We start from the raw sequence: 22187 nt of genomic DNA on the forward strand, positions 1-22187 counted from the left end.
AAAAATTCAGTGGGAGGGAAGTGTCTTTACCCAACCGAAAAGAAGTGAGGACACCACAAAAAGTAGTTCCTGACCTGCTAATGGATCAAATTATTTTTTGTTCTTGGGAGAAATTTATTTCTTTCTCCCTCCATCCATGGTGGCTGGACCATAGCTGGCATTTTTCTTTGTCTTTCCAGACATCTTCAGTGTCATACAGCAACTTACCAGCTCATGGGTTCAGCTGGGATTTTAGAAAACCTCATAGGAAATAGATCATGCAAGATCACAGCAAAGAAAGGCAAATTATTTTCTCTTCTCTGCCTGAAAGCTAATTTTCAAGCCCGTCCTTTCATGTGCTTTGCGGGAGATTAAAATGAAATTAGTTCAGGAAGGATACTGCTCAAGATCATTTTAAGATTTTCCAAAGCTCACCAGCTTGTTGACCTGTAAACCACCTTTAGCTGGACAGATGGTGAGTAACAAATTGATCTCAGCCAATAAAAATCTGTCAGAACAATCTGCTGTTGGCAGGTGTCAGATAATTATCTCAATGAATAGATAAGCAAAGTAATAAGCAAATTAGAAGCTTCCATTTTAAATAACAGGAGGAACTTTATTTATTTGTTGCAGGCAGGGCCTTGATCATCTGCTGAAAAAAAAAAAACCCCAAAAAAACCAAAAACCCAAACCAAAACCCAAACCTTGTCTGATATCGTAGGAAACTCACAGAAAAGTTGAAGGTGGTGTTACCAACACTAAGTTTTTTTGCTTTTCAGCACTTTGACTTCTCTATACTGCTTCAAATTTCCAAGAAATACTTGGCTGAGATGTGGCGAAAGTCCATGTCAGAGCAGTTGTGTGATATATTGTTGTGGTTGCAGTTATTTTTTATATGAACAAGCTGTCAGAAGCCTATTTGCAAACTTGGACCTCCCTGCCCTGGGCACGCTCACAAAAAGATGGTCTCTGTCCCAAAACTCTCACCCTGAAATAGAAGACAAGAAGATATAAATTGGGTGTTGATGGGCCAAAGAGAAAAGTGCTGCGCTCAGAAAGGAATTCCCAGAAAATACTGCAACAGGATGGTGGATAGACACAGACAAGAGCTTGGCAGTGCTGGGGAAATGGCTGGACCCGATGATTTTAGAGGTCTTTCCCAACCTAAATGATTCCTTGTGATTCCAAGACCATTTGGGACAACACAGAGCAGAAATGTGGGAATATTTGCATTGGGAATCGGGAATATTTAGCATCTTTGTGAGATGTTTGGGATTTTCGTTATTGGCATCAGTGTGAATGCATATGGAGTACAAGGGGTTGGATAGGAAATGGCATAGTTTCTTTTTTTGCCTTTGTAAATGTTCCTTTGGTACCTCTGGGGATGGGTGTGACATTCTCAGACACAGAATCTCCCCAGGGAGGGCTGAAAAAAGTTGTTCCAGCTGACAAGAGGCACGTTGCAAGTTAAGGATTCAGGTTGGATAGGGATTGGAGCAACCTGGTCTAGTGGAAACTGTCCCTGCCCATGGCAGGGCCTGGAATATGATGATCCAAACCATTCCAGGGTTCCGTGATCCTCTAATTTCTCCATGCTGGGATTGTTTATTTGTTTGTTTGTTTGTGTGTTTTTGTGTTTGTTTGTTTTTTTTTTATTTGATTGTTTAACTTTCTGAAGAGATATTTTTCAAAGCTCAGAGTTCCAAATCCAGTGTGTGGGCCAGCAGCATGTACAGTGGCCACAAGCACTGAGTCTGTGAACTTCAGGGTTTGCCTGCATGTGCCCTGCCCTCCGCTGCGCAATTCCTACACGACTTGAAGGCATGTCTTGCTCCTTGAGGAAAAACTATAGCTGGGTTTCAAAAATCCATCCATTACAAAATAAAAACTTAATATTACCTCTGAGTGAAGCTCCAAATGGTCTCTCTGAGACCTGGGAGCCGGTGGAGGAGGAATCTGGCTGCTCTGTGGGCCCTGTGTGCAGGTCTAGAAAGCGTCACAGGCAAAAAGCTGACTTGTTTTGCACACCCAGAGCCACGTGCACACCTCACACACCCTGTGCACACCTCAACACTGCCTTGTAAGAGCTCTTAACTGATCAGTGATACCCAAATGCAAATTTCTGTTGCCTTATTGATACCAAGAGGAGACTAGAATTTTAAATATTTGTCTTCATTACACCCTTTCATGAGGTAAACTTGCAGCAGACACCTCATGTAAGAGGAGTTGGATGGTAGCTTGTATTCCTGGGTTCTGCCAAGAAAGGGCCAGATTCTTTCCTCTCCTTGCTTTTTGCTGGAGTTACACCTTGCATTAACATGGATCATTAAATCTTTGCTTTTAGGGCAATGACCCCCAAGGCTTTCTGTGTTTTAGGGTGGGAGAGACCCTTCTGCAAAGGGAGCTGAGGTTGCCCGGCCTGTGATAGCACCCTGCACATCCTGAGCAGCAGCCAGGAGGGATCAGCTTCCAGAGCCATCAGCAGCCACTGCTTCTATATTTTCTCCTGTAGGTATCTTTCTGAAGCAGCAGAACACCAGACTTTCATGTAGAACTTATTGCTGAGCAAGAAGAGGAAGTCTGAGAAATCAAAGCCACAAAGAATATTTCAGATTAAACCCCAGTTTAAATGGTGATGTGGGTTTACCTTTCCCTTCTGAGTTTCATCTGACTTTGCAAGGCTGTACTGAACCCAAGCCTCACTGAGCCCCTGGATCAGGTTGTGTCTGCTCCTTGGCGTTCCCTCAGGGTTTGGTTTGCTTTCTCAGGGGTGGGTCAGGACCAGAAATGCACTTTTTTAGGAGCAGCCAGGGGCTAAATCAGGATAGTCCCTCCTGCAGGCTCCCCAGCCTCTGCAGGGGCTGGGAAGTGATGAACAGCATAGAATCATGTAGGGGAAGGTGATGCCTCTTCCCAACATTTTGCAAAAAAGCAGGGAAAATGGACGCTTCCTCATCAGCCTCTACACACCCAGGAAGAGGATTTGATGCTGCCTGTTAACGTGAGCCCAGCAAGACATGGCCATGGATGTGATCCCCATTTGGGAGAGCAGGGACCTGCTGCCCATCCCTGCCTTCCCCTGCTCACCATGGAGAATTTCCTCCTGCACCGTTCAGATTCCAGCCAGAGGTTTTCACTGCAGGAGGGTTATCCTACGCAAATCAGAATTAATTACTCTATTAACCCAGGCGTTTAGTTCTTATTACTCAGGATGCTGCAAGGCAAGAGCATAAGGAGGGACACTTCAGCTTGAACCAAGCAACCAAGGTACAGGTGGCCATGGAAAATTTGGATTTGAATGTCCTCTTTTCCCAAGGGTTGACCTCTCAAAACGAATGTTAATTTCTTCTTTTTTTTCTTTTTTTTTCTTTTCCCTCTGAAAAATAGAAGCCTATATTCACTTAGACACCTTATTTCCTCTGGTTTCAAGGGGGAGTTAGAAATCCATGGTTCCTAAATATGTTTTAAACATCCTGCTAGTTGCTGTGGTTTTCTTCTGTTGAAAGTAAGACTTGATGATCCTGGAGGTCTTTACCAACCTTAATAATAATTCTATAATTTTACTTTTTCTTTACAGTGAGATGTCTGGGCCAGGCTCATCAAAATTATTAGTAATCAGGGCCACCACATCTTGGCATTTTTTGTGCTGGCAAGCTATTTTTCAAGGCGTTCTTTTCTGGATAAATGCTGGAAAGAACATTTTGTGATTCCTGCTTCAAAAAAAGGAAGTTCAGAACAGTAGATTAAAATAATAAAGGGAAAGCCACAACTGGGGATAGGCACATTTTTGTTCTGATGTTGAACCCATTCCTTTCAAAAGACAAGAGTAATTCAGAAGGAAGATCTATAAAATAATAAGCCATATAAATCTGCCTAATCAACTGCTCTAAGATGTGGATCTGGTCCATGCCACACAGTAGAAATGCCTTTTTTTTTTTTTTTTTTTTGGATGAGCTGGACCATTCAATCTCCATAATTTTAGTCTCAAGGAACAAGCGTTTTCACAGCTCCTAATTGAGAACCATTTGTAAACAAAATTCAAGTTGTAACCTAGTGCACTGACTATTCCTTTAGTGTTTGGAACAATCTGTTTGTGACAGTCATTTCTTTTTTTTTCTTTTCTGAACTGAGTTCTTAGAGAAGGTCACTTCAGTAAAAATTATACCAAAAATTGACACACAAAATCAAGAATTATTCCGATACACGCTTCTGTGTAGTCAGGGCAATGTCATCTCAATTCCCAAAATAATGTTTAAACAAAAAAGTTCAAAGCTCCTTTCAACTTGCTGCAGATTTGACTGCATATTCTTAATAAACCCTCTTCATCTGCTCCTGTGGAAATGGGAGCTTTCAAGCAATGTAAACCTAGCAAAAAGCCTTTATATTTTTTACTTCCTTCTTTCCTTACCAGCACTGCTATTATCACATGGTGTGTTCCACATGATAAGCCATTCATTAAAGCATCACCTACTGTTTTTTTCCTCCTCACTACCAGCTAGAACATGATCTGTCTCTGCAGGAAGACATTGGACCTCTGACCTCTTTTGTAGCTATTCCAGGCAAATATAATAAACAGGGTTCAGCGAGTTTGTGTAAATCTCTGATTATGTTTACTCTGAAATCCAAGTGTTCATCTCAGGCAGAAAAATTAAGGCTGGTTTTCAAATATTATGTACAAACTCTAGCTACTAAGCATTCCATAATGAGCACTTTGGCAATTTAAAGCAAATTAGGGTTCCCACTAGGCAGGAAAGATATACAGTAGAGTCAAGTAAAGATTATACGGTGTTTGATGAAAAATAGGCACGCAGAAAAACACTTTACAGGCTCCTGGCTCCGGATGAATGAGGAGATCCTGTGTTAGTGCACTTCATTACTGAAACTTTGCATTGTTCCTCACTTCTGAAAGCTTGGGTTCAGTCTGCTAATGATTTCTGCTGCAGCTTGAGTAAACATCACCCTGGAGAACCACCTGTTGTGGCGGTACGTGCCCTTGTGCTCTGACAGTGGATGGGATATTTGGGAATGCTGCAATGCAAAAGGGCGATTGAGACATCGGTGTAGCAGTGGAACTCAGGGCTGTCGGGTTGATGTGACCACTCTCACGTTAAGGGACCTGCAGGAAAACACCAAGAATGCCAAATTTCCCTCAGCTGCAGCAGGGAGAGCTGGATGATGGATCTGTGCTCAGGACAGAACATTTCTCAGCACACAGCAGTGCATTGCATCCTTGCAGGTGACAGTATTTCATAGAGACCTCATCTGGGAGAATGAGGGGAGAAAGAGATCCCTGCCATTAATCTCAGCAGCAACTGGGTGTTCAGTCACACGTGTGGGGTCTGAATTCATCTCTTGAAGAGGAAAAGGGATCTGTGTTGGTCCTGGGAATCCAAAGAGGAGATGGAAGTGTTGCTGTGTTGTTTTGCTGGTTTGTGCAATAAAACCCGCACAGGTGGAGAATTTCTCCGTTCTGTTTTGCCATTTCTGGATTAAATTTATCTCATTTTGGGTTAGTTCTTAACAGGTTGGTCAGTAGATTTATATCTACCAGCTACAGGGCAATTATATTTTACAGAATGAAAAGATACTGTCTATCAGGGCTGTTCTTAGGGTGAGGTGGAAGTAAAAAGCCCAAATAAAAATAAAAAGAGCCCAAATGAATGAGGTGTCTGGCACTAAACAGTACACCTCATTTTGCATTCTTTAAAAGCACTGAAGTTAAAGATCATCTGGCTTCTCTTGATTGTTATTTTTTGCCTAAGAAAATGTGCTTTCTCTTGAAACTCAATGAAGATGGACACGTGAAAATTAGAAAATTACCATTTTATCTTATGAAATAGGAATTTGGAACATAAAGTGTTTTTGGAATGGCAATCTTTACACGCAGACTGAAGTTTGACACTGCTATTTCCTTTGAAGAGGATTTCTAGAACTGGTAGGTTCTGCTGTTATCTTATACAGTGACAGAATAAGGTTTTTAACAACTTATCTCTCCTTTCACCCTGGCTGAAAACTTACCCTCATCAGCGACTGTGGCTGCAATTTAGTGAGTTTTTCTCTAAATTCTTAAATTCACAAATTTAGTTTGATTTAATTTCACCAGTCCTCTTCCTTCAAGGGTGACTAAACCGGCAGAATATCAAAATCCATGCAATTAATTATTTTCTCTTTCCCAATGGGATTACTATATGATATTACTGATTTAAAGTTACAAGTCGCTTAAAAATTTTTACTTTAGAAAAGATAAACGTGAAAGCATGAACTTAGAACCTGAGCAAAAGCACCTGATGAAATTAGATGTTTTAATTTCCTTGAATTTTGAGAGGAAATGTTGGTCAGAATGTTGCCATAATTGGAATTATTTTTGCTGTCGGAGTAAGAGAGGACAACCAGGGTTTGAAGAGTTTTGTGATACATATAAGGGAAATCTCTGATTTCCAGGAGCTATGGGAAGAGAAATGAGTTATCAGTACCTCATGGAGTCATTTCAATAAGTTTGGGCTTTTTGGGTGTGTTTGGGATTTTTTTTTTTTTTTTTTTTGCCTACCTCAGCTAAAGCTTTGAAATTTCCACAGAGCATTGTTAAGAAAGAAGATGATTAATTATTTCTTGTGGAGATAGGAGCGGAGTCTGCTTCCACCAGGATTCAGGGGAGGGGTATGGATTCAGGATTCAGTAGAGGGGTAAGCCCTGTAAGAGTGTTGTGCTGTGTGAGCATGGGTGGGAGAAGCTGAATCATTATTAATTGCAAATTGATAAGTTTGGTGGGTTTTTTTTTTCCCTCCATGAATTATTCATGAACAGATTCAAACTTCTGCGAATATATTCAGTATTCACCTAACAGTTGGGATGAACAACTTTCAGAAACTAGTGATTGACAGTGAACCTTCTGGTACACTATTTAAACAATATTGATTCATGGGCTTGCTAATATGTTTGTCTTTATCGTAAAACTTGAGCAGACCCTCTCTGTTGGCAAAAGCACATAAAGAGCTGGTTGGGTGACCTCCCCACCCTGGATAAAACACATTGTGCCTCATCACACTGCAACATCTGCCCTCAAAAATTACGCTGAAGGATGGAAAGATAGTCATAATCAGAGAACCAGAGAATCCAAGACTGGTTTGGGTTGGAAGGGACCTGAAAGATCATCTCATTCCACCCCCTGCCATGGGCAGGGACACCTTCTACCATCCCAGGTTGCTCCAATCCCCCATCCAACCTGGCCTCGGACACTTGCAGAGATGGAGCAGAGATGGATGCTTGACCAAATCAGCCCCTCCCATAGAATTTATACCCATACTGCAGATGGCAAAGTTGCCTTCTTCTTGTCTCACTGCAAAGCAGGAGCATTAAACACTATATTCCTTGGTTTCTCTTTTCTAGAGTTTTCAAATCTCCATGCATTTTTACAAAAAGTATCAATTCAATCAGGACAGAGCTAAAATACTCCAGGAATGAAATGCTGACTCAGATTCTTGCCTACTCTAATGACAAGAAGTAAGACAAATTTGTCTCTAAATTCAGCTTTGCAGAACTTTATGCAAATCTTCAGCATTGGCAGTTGTTTTAGCCCACCACTGTTTGGATCCTAATACTGATTCTGAAACAAAAAGTGAAGAAAAATGAAGCAGAATCCTCACACTCATGCAAAACCTCCAGCCCTTCGTGTTGTGTTGACTCAAACCACGTTGGAATTGTTGTCAGAGCTGCAGAGAGAAAACTTCCACAGAAAATGTGAATGCCAACACAAAAAGAGGGCTATACCTGGCAGATTGATAGGTTTCCCTAAAACAGAGGAAAACAAAACTCCTAGCAGCTGGACTCTGTCTCTGCCCTGAGTCTATACCTAGCCGAGGGCTCAAGAGCTGTTTGTTTTATGGAAATATTTTGTGTGTGAGAATAGAGTCAGGATCTGAGGACACGGCCAAGGACTCCAGAGTGGACTGAGGTACCATGTGCTGGTGCAACTGTGGGAAATCTGCTCCCACCCTGCTTGCTGGAATGCCTTGCTGCACATAACAGCTTTGAACCAGCCTTTTGTCCCCCAGATAATCACAGATAATAATGAAGAGTCTTCAATAATGTTGGTTTAGTAGGATGCTTGTAATACATCTTAGGAATTAGGGTGATATTAGAGGGAAAACATCCTGATGGTTTGAGGTGATTTTCTTTTGAATGTCTTTGACTTCTCCCCCAGCTCCTGAACCCCCCAGTGCTCCTCAGCCCTCTCGCTGTGGGAGACCATTCCCTCTCTGTGTGTCTGCCACGAATTGGAGATCTGATGAGGGGAGATGTTCGGGAAGCTTTGACAGAGCAGCTGATGCCTGCAAAAAGCAAATGTCTCTGCTGCAGAAGATGGACTTGGCACCAGGGTGGTCACTGCCCCTCTGCCCGACAGCTCCCTCCAAGGGGATGTGTGTCAGGAGAGCAGCAGCAGAGAAGGTTTACAGGGAAATAAAATGATTGTTGTTGCACTTCTGGAGACAAGACAAGTGACATTATCAGATAAAAGCATTTCTTGGATAACGTACAGGGCAAGGGTGGCCTCAGGAGGATGGTGAGGGCAGAGAGGGATGGTGAGGACACAGAAGGGCACTGTGTTCAGAAATTTGTTTTCTGTAAATTAACTAAACACCCTTTTGCATTTTGTAAGGGAAAATGAATATGCATAAAGAGTTCCTTGGTTAAGCCTGTATCTCCTCAATTTACTCTTCAAATTTAGTTGAAAACTTTTCCCCTTTCTCTTATCAAAAATATCAAAACTTTTCCCAGTCAAGCCTTGAAGAAAGGCACCTGATTCAGAAGGGGATGCAACAAAGATCAGAGCAAGTTGGAAAAAGGGATTTCCATCTTACTGAGATGCCAGATTTGATATGTCTTCAGGTTTCAATTTCCTTGGGGCTTTGATGGTGTTTTCTTGGGTTTTTTTTAGGGGGGGAGAGTTTGGGTTGGGGTTTTTTTTGTTGTTTTTTCCCTTCCCTTCCCTTCCCTTCCCTTCCCTTCCCTTCCCTTCCCTTCCCTTCCCTTCCCTTCCCTTCCCTTCCCTTCCCTTCCCTTCCCTTCCCTTCCCTTCCCTTCCCTTCCCTTCCCTTCCCTTCCCTTCCCTTCCTTCCCTTCCCTTCCCTTCCCTTCCCTTCCCTTCCCTTCCCTTCCCTTCCCTTCCCTTCCCTTCCCTTCCCTTCCCTTCCCTTCCCTTCCCTTCCCTTCCCTTCCCTTCCCTTCCCTTCCCTTCCCTTCCCTTCCCTTCCCTTCCCTTCCCTTCCCTTCCCTTCCCTTCCCTTCCCTTCCCTTCCCTCCCCTTCCCTTCCCCTGAAGGAGGTAGGACATCATCCACAGTAAACCAGAGAAATACCGCAGAATTCCCTTTTTCCGGCTGCCATACTGCCAGACATCTTTAAAACACACCAAATTATTTAGGATCACAAACCCCAACATGAAAACAACAGCAGTAAATCTTAAGGTGTACCTTTAGTAGAAATTAACTTAACTGAAAAAATTAAAAAATTAAATTCTGTTGATACGTCATTACCAGGGGTGAATTTTACTCACCTGAACCAACCCAAGATGAATACTTGGCCAATCTTCCGAGAGCTTGCAGAGTTGTCCTCTCTGCGTAACCCCCACATGCACAAATCTATGGCATCTTCTATCAAGGCACAAATACGGGGACTTAATCGTAATCATGCGTGAAAAAATCACCTGGAGGTGGAATGCAGCAAGGAACGAACCACAGGGCTGCCATACAAGTTATCTGGCAACAATACAAATTATCTGGCAACAAAAGAGCCTTGGAGTGGTGTGAGTGGAATCAGGGACAGCTATCTGCTCTCTTTGTACAAAAAAGTGAAAATGTTGGATAATTTTCCAGGGGAGAAAGCAAGAACCCCACGTGCGCCTGTGTGCAGGGGTTGCTATTTACCTGCTGCACCCTGCCTCTCTGGGAAGTGTTTTATTTGAATTAAAATACCCAGTATTTTGTATTTTCTCATTTCACCAAATCCCATTCCCAGTGTTCCGCTGATGTCACACGCTAAAGCTGGAGCACCTTTGATCTCGTTCTAAGCCCTGGAATAACGAGGAGACATCAGTCAGCCCAGCTTTGCTTTAAAGGAGATAGCACACAGTACCTGTGCTCAGTGTCATAATGCTCACAAAATATGAATGAAAAATCATTTACCTCTTTCCCATTATTATTTGTCAAAAGCTTGCCTGCATAACGAAGCTTTAGGAAAATATCTTTAATTGTATTTTGCACCCAGCACTTCTTATTTTGAACCTCTGGCTTTTTTAAGTTCTCATTCACCATATATTATAATCATAATAATCATCGTAATAATAATAATAATTACGAATGGAAAATTTCTTTGAATAGTAAATTTTAGCCTCCTGGGACTGTCAATTGTGGATGGGCTCGTGATTGATCAGAATATTACACAATGGCGTGGTGTAATTCTTTAGTGTGATGTTGTAAAATGGAGTATTGCTTCTGTTATTTTATCCAGTTTGCTTTTATATGACAGGGTTTATTGTGCGTTATGTTGTAGCTCATTCCTCTGTTCACAATGCCTACTGATGTGTAATTATGACTTGTCTGAACTGTAAGAAGGAGCAGTAAGTGAAAGAAAATCTGCAAGCACACTTGATTTATGAGCCCTGATACTATATTACAGTCCTAATCTGCCTGCTTAACTTAGCTTCAGGCAAACTTACTGTATAACATGCTTACGATTAGCACTGCAGCAAGTTGTAGAAGATTTACTCTGTTGGAGCTACGAGACTTTTTTTTTTTTTTTTTTTTTAATGATTTAGTCATTATTTCAGTTACAGGTATGGCAATAAATTATTCCCCATATAAAGACCCTGTGTCAAGGAACAGCAATTGCTAAAAGGCTTTTTATACAGTAACAAAGAACAGTGCTTGGAGTGTTTTCCTCGCACAAAACATCTTAATGTTATTGGTCATTTTTTTTTTATGATGAAACTTCTTTACACATTCTTCTCACATTCATACAATTTGTTTTATTATACTGCAGCTTTTGTAGCTCAGTACAATCTGCTTATTATAAGAATGTCTATTTGGGCCCAGCGAATCTCATATTTTCAACAGTGGCCCAAAATAGAAATTACTATGGATGTGCGAATGAAAGGAAGGCCATAAAGCAATGACCTAATGTCAGGAAGAAAAGATGTAGGGAGATTTGCATTTTTTTTTTTTTTTTTTTTTAATCACCATTCATGAAGACAGATGCATTCGTTCACTCCTGGTGAAACTACAGCATATTCAGAGCGGCCACTTTGGGTAAACTAGAGGGGCACATTATTACCCTCAAATAATAAGGATCAGTGTTGATCATTCAGGGCCTAGTTTGGGGCTCATTGAAATCACTGCCTGGCTTGCCATTTGACTTCCCTGGAATCCCTATTATACAGTATTCACTGGCAAATAAGCAAGGGATCTAAAGCTTGATCCAGTGAAAGGCTCCCATCAGTTAAATGAGTGGCAATCATTCTTTTTTTTTTTTTTTTTTTTTTTTTAACTGAACCGAACTGCTTGCTTGAGTCAAAATAGGTGTTCTCATCAGGATTTTCTAACTGGTCTTTAGAATGTGGGTGTTTTTTTCCTGGTGTTTATTAGCAGTAGGGTTTTTTTAAAAAATGAAAATTCATGTCATAGAAGTGAGAACCAGATGAGATGAACAAATACAAAATGCACATCTACAGTGGATGAAATGTTAATGAAATAGCTCTGTGTGAACAATTTCTAGGCAAACTTTCCTTTGTTTCTAATTTTTTTCCTTAAGTTTATTACCTATTTTATTCATTAACACCAACATTGTGAATTCCAAATGATTTTTCTCGTTTGAAAACACCTCCTTACACCTGCCTGGAAGACTGATATGATTGCCAGTGAAAGAAGGACTTTCCAAGAGAGACTACACTGTATAAGTTATTTGGTGTTCCGGGCATTGCAATAGTAAAGCAGAAAGGTTTCTGAGAGGTGTAATGGAACTGCAATCATATATGAACAGTGGACAATAACATCCTTTAATTAGGAACAACAGTATTTTCAAGCTTATACTGCTTCAGCCGAGTTACCATAAACAATGTGCTTTTTTAAGTGTAACAATAAAGCCTTTTAATTTCTTGGGTTTTATCTTCTACAAAAAAAAAAAAAAAAAAATCTGCTACCCATAATAGAGTCACCAAGGAGTTGGCTTTCTTACATCTGGGCTCACAAATGTGATCCTGAGCAGAAAACCAAAGCTGGAAGTGGAGATGTGTGGTGACCACGACCCAGTGCCGTCATTTTCCATAATGTCCTAATGTCCTTTGGTAACACAGGCCATTTGCAAGGGCAGAACTCGCATCCCGGGTCTCCAAGTGATGGTCATCATGTTACAGCCATCATCTGCAAGTATTTGTTGATGCTATTGACTGAACAAAAGGTTTATGAGGCAGAAGATGTATTTTTCTAAATGCTGCTGTGCTACCTATAACCTAATTAACTTTACTTTAGCCAGCTGAGTATACCTGGAAACCAAATATATCATGTGGCAATTAGCTTTCCTCCTTCTGGCTTCGTACACTTAAGTTGTTTATTGAAAAGGTTAAATATTGATTGAAAATGGATAATACGGCAGTATTACAGTCGTATGCTAAATGGCAGAAGTTGCCTGTAAAACATTCCCAGTTACCCCACTGTAATGCAGTTAGAGAGCAGCAATCTGCTGCTGAAGCACCCAGGCACAAAAAAATAAAATAAAAAAATCAGGGGAAAATACAAATCACCCACAGCGCAGCCGTTCTTATCGGCACGCTGAATTCACGCGAACGTCTTGGGAAGTTCTGCCGTTAATTATCGCGATGTTGAAATAATGTAATAAAAATAATAATTGCTTGTGAAGCGATCTGTTGCCTCCCTCCTCCTCCGACAGAGGCTCCTCTCTGTCTCTCCCTTTCTCTCTTGCCATGGGAAGCCACACAGACAAAGTATCAAGTGATCACATAGCATGAACTACAGCCGGAGGCAAGGCTTGTTATTTTACTTGAAACGGTGATGCATTTAGGACCCAGAAACTGTCAATAATTTTTTCTGACTTCCAGGGGATAAAAATTCCAATTATGGGAACTTTACTGTGAAGCTGCTTAGTCCAGCGCCACATATTAATATTACGAAACATCCTTAGCACCTATCAGCTCAGTTTTATCTGTAGTTTAGATCAAAATTGAGTGGATCTGTGAGATTAAGCTGATTTAGTCTAATTGTTGCTTGTTCTGAAAAGTGGAAAGTGTATCTTGAAAAAAAGCTGGTTGAAGCTGGCTCTGGGGACAATAACACAATTTGACTTGGCATCCTTTGGCCAGTTGGCTTCAATAAGTCTGAGAATATACACTGAAGGGCCTTTGGCCATTTTTCTCCCTGTATTTTTTTCTATAAATCATGGGTTTAAGTTTCCTAAGTCATCACAGCAAAGACCTTTTCTGAAGGAATGGGTTGAGGAATTGTTTTTCAGGTTTGGTCCCTTCATTTCTGGGATGTGGGAGATGAATTCAAATGTGTAGAGAAGTGTGCAGAAAAAAAAAAAAATTATCTGTTCTTGTGCTCTACCCCCAGGGAATCACAGTGGAGATTAAAAAATAGACAGAGGAAGCGTGAAAAAATTAACCTTGCAGGGCATGTCCTCAGTGAGGGGCCACAGGCAGGCTCAGTGACTGGGTGGGATCAGAGGAGAAGCCACACGGCTTCCATGGAAATCCTTGGGAAAAGGATGTTGGGGATGGAGCTTTGTGTTCTTCTGGTGGTTTTGTGCTCACCTGCGAGGAGCTCATCCCTCTGTCCTCACCTCGCAGCAGCAATGCACGCCAACATTATTCCTGGTGCTCTCCCACCACGCTTTCCCATCTGTGCCACTCCTGGGGAGTGAGAAAATGATGATATAACTCGATTTAATACCACAATAGTGTAACCACACCAGAGAGAGTTCCTCCCACTCTGCTCTTCTCCACTTTCTCCTCCATCAGCTGGGGACTTACATTTCTGACTCTCATATTTATATATAATACAAGGGTTTTTTTTGTTTGTTTTTTGTTTTTTTTTTTTCCCCCTTTAAATAAGGCTGCTGTGCTCACGTGGCATTATTGGCTGCTAATAGCCCAGTGCCAATACACCTCTCAGGGATGGACAGATGCACACACAAGGCTGCACAAGGCATAGCTAACAAATGTGTTTATTATTGACAGAATAAGAGCTGCCACGCTGGAAGATTAAAAGTTGACTGCCTGAGGTTCCCCCCTCCGGTTAGCAGTTCACAGCTTTGTTATTTCAGGTCAGAGACAAACTAAGCCTAAAGATGTAAAGCAGAGTCTGAGTGGACAGAGAGGTGAGGCTGCAGCAGCAGCAATACGGGATTAGTTCTGCTCGTTGTCTTGCTAGTTTTGTAAAGGCACGCTGGGATGAAATTATGATAAAAATGTTTTTCACAACATAGTGTTTTCTGAAAATCTCATACTTGTTACCCAGTGTTTTCAGGTATAAATATTAGACACATAATTGCACGGTGCTTCCTTCCTCTTAGAAACCGAATTGTTGTAGCTGTGTAGGTGCAAGAGTGTACAAGAGACAGTTTGTAGGGGTAAACAATACCTCAGCACTATATTTGCTGATAGCCTTCTTTATTTTAGCATGAGGTGGGTTGGTTGATTGATTGTTTTGTCGTGGCTCCCTCATTTTTCTTTGGATACAATTTACCTTGGATGCCTTAGGATTATGTACTAATAATTCCATATGATTAGTGCAACACCTTCCGTTCATTTGGCTCAGTGAAAGTGGATGCTGTGTATTTACAAACAGTTCCCAAATCATTAATTACCTGTGGAGGCAAGATTAAAGTGGCTTTTGTTATTTAATATTTCTTTTCCCTGCACTTCTGAATCAAAGTTTAATAGAAATAATAATCAGACCTATCTGCTAGTGTTACCAAAAAAAAAAAAGAAAAAAAAAAAATTACAGAAGCCTTTGTAGTGTGAGAGAGATACAAAATAATGCACCAGTTGTACAGTCAGGTGCTGAGATCCAAATATAAATAGCAAGAGACAAGAGAACATGTAAGATGCATGAGCTTTGATACACAGGTTGAGCTTTTTTGTTTGTTCAGGAAATTATTTTAGCAGTTTTCTTATATTGTTTGGAAGCCTTGGCATTTGGGGAGGTACTGAAGTCTGCGCATTTTAATTTTTCACAAGGAGTAGAACAGCTTCAGTACCATCAGAACTGCTGCACATTTTATTTTTCATACCACTGCTAAAAAGGTGTCTTCACCGTGGTTAATTATTAACCTTTCCTCGTGTATAATGGCATTATCTTAAAAAAAAAAAAAAAAAAAAAAAAAAAGGAAAAAAAAAAGAAAAGAGAAAAAGGAATAGAATGTTTTTCTGTGTTATCTTCTTGGTTGGTTGGTTTGGGTAATGAGGATCCAAAATGAACCTCCTGCAATTTTATACCTTATCGAGCCTAAACCTCTACGTTGCGTGAAATATTTCAAAAGCCTCCCTTGATCCAACAGTAATGCTGCTGAAATATGTTGGGCAACACGTCCCCTACCTTCCTGCATCCTGCCAAATGAACTGCAGCATTCCAATATGGTGCCACATGTGCATGGAAGCCCGTAGCACTTCTAACAGGTGCTGCCGGAACGCGCTCTACAGAGATATCGGCGGGAAGGTCATCTGCGACAGCAAACACCCAAAATATCAGTGCAAGCTGCAACAAACACCCAAAATATCAGTGCAACGTTATCTCTGCACTGACAGGGTGCTGCGGCACCCCACAAAAAAAGGTGCTGCGTTATTTTCCTGGGGGAAAAAACTCTGCTTTGGGTGGGAGCTTTGGGGTGAAGTTAGTGAAGATGGATGAGGGAAACCAGAAGTGATAAAAGGGATTATGATACCTTCAGAAGGGCATCTCTTCGAATTGAACAAATTGGACTGAGAATGAGCTGCTGCTCTGCATCTTCTTGCATGAAAATTCGTTTCGTCCAAGATAACAGAGTTAAAAACATAAAATAAGGAAGAAACATAAGATATGGAAGAAACATAAAATACAGACCATATCCTAACCATAAAGAGTGGTGGAGCTTAGGCTCTTTTATGAGGGCAAAGGTATTTTGTGGGATTATCATTGCATTTTGCCCTTACTGCTGTGTTTTCAGGGTGGAAAAAAAAAAACAAAACAAAAAACAAGCACAACCCAACAAACATTGCCTCCGTTTAGGCTGGGACTCTGGCAATCTGTCCTCTGCATCGTTCTTGGCCTTTGTCTGACATTTATGGTCTTATGTTTATCATTGTGAGCAGAGACCCAGTTTGCTGCCACTCCTCTCCCTGCCACTCCTGAAGCTGTTAAAATTATAATTAACGGGGCTGCATTTCCCTGGGATTGATTCCCACGAAGGGGCTTTAGCAGATTTCCCTGCAAACTGCTGCCATGCAGCCCAACAATGCATGGAGGCACTTTATATCTTATTTGTGTTTAAAAGTCAGATATTTTGCTCTGGATAAACTTCAGAAATGCTCTTCAATTCTCAGTGAGGCAAGCATTTCAATTTTCTGCAATATTAGCAGGGGTAACTAATGATGGCTAATTTTTGCCTGTAGTATTTCCCTCAATCTGCTTGTGCACTTTCAGTTACTCTGGCAGCGGCAGCATTTGTACATTTTCTGGTCACTAAACACTCAAGTACAATTGTAAGTGATCAGTTTACAGTTGGCCAACAAAAGAGCTGCGGGAATGTCTACAAGAAAAAGAAATTTGAATAAATATGCATGTGTATAGCCCACGTTCTGTGGGCAAGAGAGAAAGACAGAGGACAACTCAAATATAATTTAGCTATATCAAAATATATTTTGAAAAAGAAGTTCATTTTTTTATCCTGCCTTAAGAATGTCCAGGATAAATCCAAACCACACAGATTTTGAAAATACTTCAGCATAATTCTTCATGTTGAATGTTAAACCTCTTCATCCATTTTGTCTCTGATTATTATTTCCTTCATATTTTTTTTTAATATGTTCAAACTGTAGGTTTAAGACAGAGGCAATTTGATTTATGCATCAGAATAACACCACCTTATGAACACCTTTGAAAGGTGTCTAGTTCAAAGAGAGTAAGGAAGAAGATAGGAGGAGATAGGAAGATAACATTTTAAAGATACACTGTTGTAAAACTGGATGAGAGTCCTTTCACTGATAATACCTGAAAAGTGGGAGGCTTCAATATAATTTGTTAATCTCTCCAGCTCCTGGACTATTCAGAAGAGCTGAACATAAATGGCAAGGAAATATTTTTAAATGAAGGAGCATCTCACTTGTGCCCTTATTAATTAATATTTCCCTTTGAAATCTAATTATTGTCTAGCATTTTGGACGGTGCTATTTGTGATGGAGCAGCAAGAACAGTTCAAATTAAATCAGAACTCTGTGGAGACAGTTCAACAGCTCGTGTCACAGGGAAGCTTTCGTTAGAAATCTCACATCCTGCAGAAGATATTTCTCTGTTTTTCTCTGAAGAGGTGTCATCGTTCGTGACACCGCTCTGCAGACATAATGCCACAGAAACAGGGGAATGCACTGTGGGATTTGCATGTTTTATACTAAAAATCATCTGAAATGCAGGGAAACCTGCACAGCTCCATGCCTCGGTCAGATCAAATCACCGTGCTCTAAAAGGGAAATCCGTCACATTAAGTATCACAATATTAAAGGCTAAATTATGGCTTTTGCAGCGGCAGCCTCGCGGGGCCCTGGGGGGAGAGGGGCAGTGCTGGAGGCTCTGCAAAGCACCGAGGCGCTCAAATATCCTCCAGGGACACTGGCAAAAGCACTTAGGAGCAGCATCTCTCGTGCACAGGGATGCTGAAATAAATCCTTCTGCTCAGCACCACCTTCCTTGGTGCTGGACACCACTGGCAGAATTTGGACCCCGAGTCTCTCCTCGTCCACTCATGGCCAGGGGGAATGATTTCAGTGTCAGTCGTTATTACTCCTCTTTATAAGTGTGCAGAACATTCCTCTGCCCATCCCTCCTATCCCTGTCTCAGGACATTAGGAGACACAAACACAGGCTGCTGCCCATGCCCCTGCCAGCCATGGTCCTGTGCGCTGTAAAACTCCTCTTCTCCCCCTCTCTGCCACCTCCAATAGCTCCTGAGTGCAGGGAAGACATCCTGACTGTGTGGATTTGTAAAGGCAGGAGGTAGAATGCTTTGCTTTCATCATCTGTTGTTGTGAATAAAAGCCACCACGTCCGATCCTTAGTGTCAAGGCCGTAACCTCAACGGGTAAATCTGTGTAGGTTCCCAGAACTGGGGTTGCAGCCATGGCTAGCAGGTGGTCCTGCCTCCCTTTCCCACCTCTTGATGCTGATGACTCTGATTTCCTGCTGAAACTGCAGAAAAATGTGAAAATTTAGTGCTTCAAGCACTGCAAATACGCACATATGTGTATTGAAGATGAGAGAAATTAATCATAGATTCACAGAATGGTTTTGTTTGGAAGGGACTTCAAATATCTTCTTGTCTCATCCCCTGCCATGGGTAGAGACAACTTCCACTGTCCCAGAGTGCTCCAAGCCCGGTCCAACCTGGCTTTGGACACTGCCAGGGATCCAGGGGCAGCCACAGCTCTCTGGGGACCCTGTGCCAGGGCCTCACCACCCTTCCAGCCAGGAATTCTTTCCCAATATCCCACCTAACCCTGTTCTCTGGTAGTGGGAAGCCACTCCGCTTATCCTTTATCTGGACCCACTCCAGCAGGTTTGTACCATGGAGCACCGGTAGTTCCAACCTCTCTTAAAAAGCAGTGCAAGTGTTACAGATGACACTAAAGGTGCCAGTGATATTTGGAGGTAAATTTTCTCTTACTCTTAGAAGTCAGTTTGCTGTGGGGGCTTTGAGAGCTCTGGCCAGCCACAGCACAAGAACTGTCAGAGCTGAGATCACCCCAGACCTCCTGACTCCGGCCCACTGCCTCCACCCGCAGCTCCATGGTTTGTTGTTGAATCTCAGTTTCTTCACAAACGAGCTGTTCATTTGGGACATAATGCAGGATCTATCTTTGGGTGTATTTCCACGCATTGTTCAAAGAGTTGCAGCCCAGTCAGCACGTTTCCAGTGAAACACAAAGTTGTTCCTAATCTGACGAAGGAATTTTGCTGTCCAAGTCCAGGCCAGAGACTTCGGTGAGTCACCAGAAAATGCTTCTCTCAGCAGCAATAATTCACCCTTAGCCATTGTTTTGGGACACATGGCACTACAAGAGAATGAGAACCATCATTTTAACTCCATACATCTTTACTGAGTTAAATCTGTCGCATGTTTTCAGGCACGACTCTTAGAAATGTGAGCAAGTCCCAATGTGAGGTGCCAATTCTCTGGATCCCATATCTCAATCAACCCAGAAGTACAAAGATATTCTTTATCTCTTACGGGGAAAAAAGTCAAATTGTGAAACCTTAAATAAAATCAGAATTCAGATTTAATTTGGAGAAACAATCTGTGAGCTTACCTACAGCCCTTGAATCCAAAAGCCCATCAAGTAGGTTTTCTTTAGACCTTGTCAGCAATTAGCTGGAGTTCAGAGGAGGGGAATGGATGAATTCATGTTAACACTTGGAATTCTTGGAGTTGGTTGGCAACATAAAATTGTCAGAAACAAAGCCAAAACCAAAACACTAACATGTCAGAACCTCAGTCTGGCTGGAAATACCTGAAGTTCAGGAGGCTGGCTGTGTTTTGCAGCTTGGTTGCTGATTTTAGCTCATCTGGAAAGGATGAGAATATTTGCCGATGAATTTGTGGTTGTGATGAACTCAGGAATTCCTTGCCCAAATGGTTGAAGCAACTTTCTGTGAGCAAACCTAAGGGAAGGAAAGCCCCGTGTAGAGCCAAACTCAGATTTCCTTCTCTGACTCCAACGTGAGAAGGAAAAAGATCTTCCTTCAAAAAGGTTTGCCTTCCTCTGTCACAGCCGATCACGGAATATTTACCCAACCTATCCCCACTTATCCCAAGGAACAGGAAGAGGTCAGATGCATGAAAAGCTGCCCTGGATCAATCAGCAGATGAAATCTGTGGTGAGGAGAAGATCCAGATGTGAGAAGTTACAAGGCTGACTTGTCTCGCTGGTACATCTTCCAGCACCATTCACTGGAAGCAAATGTTAGCTAATGGAATAGGAGTGATATTGTGGAATGAAGATTTTATTGGAAGTTGACTCCAGTTTGAAATTCCCACAGTGCACTTTCACTCTCCCTGGGCCAGGAGAACACATAGAACACATAAATTCTCTTCCTAAGGAAACAAAATCAACTACAAACTGACCTTTAAAACCAGAACATATGTTTAAAATTAAATTAATATCTGCTTTTATCTGTTTTCTGCTTGTAGGTCGGCACTTCCAAATCAGTTGAACATCACTGTACATTGAATATAGCATAACATATGTAAATAGACTGGTAATTAGAATGAAGGGACATGCTCATATTTGGTGGCATTACAAATGAGGTCATGGCTATTTTTTAGGGTTTCTCTTAATAGAACTGTACATTAGCTTTTCAAAATTATCAGTAAAAAGTTTGTAGGAAAAGCTATATAAATAGGGTCAGTTTTTGTAGCCTTTTTTGTAGTATATATAGAATTTTGATATAATTTGAAATTTGTCCTTTTTTATTTATTTCTTTGGAGTTTTTTTCCCTTGTCTCTATTGTTGTTTTATGCTTGATGGTTGATTTGCACATAAATTCCTTCTGCTATGTTGAAAGTCACACAGGATCCGGCCCTTAGGGGAAATATTCACAAGAGATTTGGTAAAATATTGGTTTATATTTAACTGATTTTTCCACAGCAGCAAAGAAATACTATGTCATTATGGTAGTTTTAATTTTCTCTATTATATAATTGATAAAGGTGGGGGGAAAATGAGATCTTCAAATTTAGCTCATCTTACAAGAAATGTTTCTGAAAATCCTAGAGGACAAGAAACATATTTCATTTTTTAATATGCAAATTAATAAAAACAGCATTCTAAAAATAAAAAAAAATAGATAAATACTGAAGTTGTTGTCCAATCAGATACAACTTGTGATGTCTGAATATTTATTCTTGCAGTGACAGAACAGTTTAATTGTTAGTGGAAGGAAAAAAAAACCAAACCAAACCAAAACAAAACACTCCCCAAGCCCCCCTAAAACAAACAAACAAACAAAACAAAACAAGGAAATAAAATAATATCAGAATTTGCATTTATAGTATTTCTGGTGCCTTTAGGTTGGGAGGCCCTATGATCTGCTTTGGGATCTCATGTGGGCATGACATGTAACCCAAAGAATTTTGTTGGAAGGTGAATATAGAGAAAAGATAATATTTTTTTGTTGTGATTACTGTTCTGTAATTAGGGATTCAGCTGCCTATTAGAAAAATCTGAGGTATCTAATAGGGACTTTAGGCCACCAAGTATCTCAAATAAATGAGGATTTTTCTGAAGCTGAAGGCTACTCAGAAGGATAGACAGGGATTTCCAAACGCCTCCTATCGAAATGAACTGCTTTTACAATAAAAAAATACTACTTTTGATGGGAATGTAATAATTTTTTCACAATTAGATCTTTTTTGGGGGGGGATGAAGTAGAGAAGAAGCTTCAGACAAAAATACCGAAACAAAAAAGCCACAAAAATCAGGATTCCCTCTTACATTTAGGCTGCAAACATATCTGCTCTGGCTTTTAGCTGGAAAGTAATCTGGCATATAGAAACCAATAAATGGTGGGTTTCCAGTGGCTTCCACCTGTTAAAGGGTTGCAAGACAGCAGTAGCCTTTTCAAAGCCATTAATAATGCAGAAGGTCAATATCCAAACAGATATATTGAATTACACTCTGTATCATTATAATAGCCAGACTTTTTGTATCACAGGTGATTTTTTCCCCCTGCCATTTGACCCTTTCAAGCTAATTAAAATATACAGTTTATTTTTCTATATAATGTTAAGGATGCTCTTGCGCTGTTTATCCCCGTGGTTTCACTCCTCAAAGTGGATAAAAATAAGACACTACCCACTGCAGCAAAGTGTACATTGATTTTTATTAACTTTGCAGCTCCAGTCACTCAGCAAAACTCCCCAAACACCAGAAAATCAAAAAAAACCTAACCCAAA

This window comes from Hirundo rustica, chromosome 7 (assembly GCF_015227805.2).
Source record: "Hirundo rustica isolate bHirRus1 chromosome 7, bHirRus1.pri.v3, whole genome shotgun sequence".
NCBI lineage: Eukaryota > Metazoa > Chordata > Aves > Passeriformes > Hirundinidae > Hirundo > Hirundo rustica.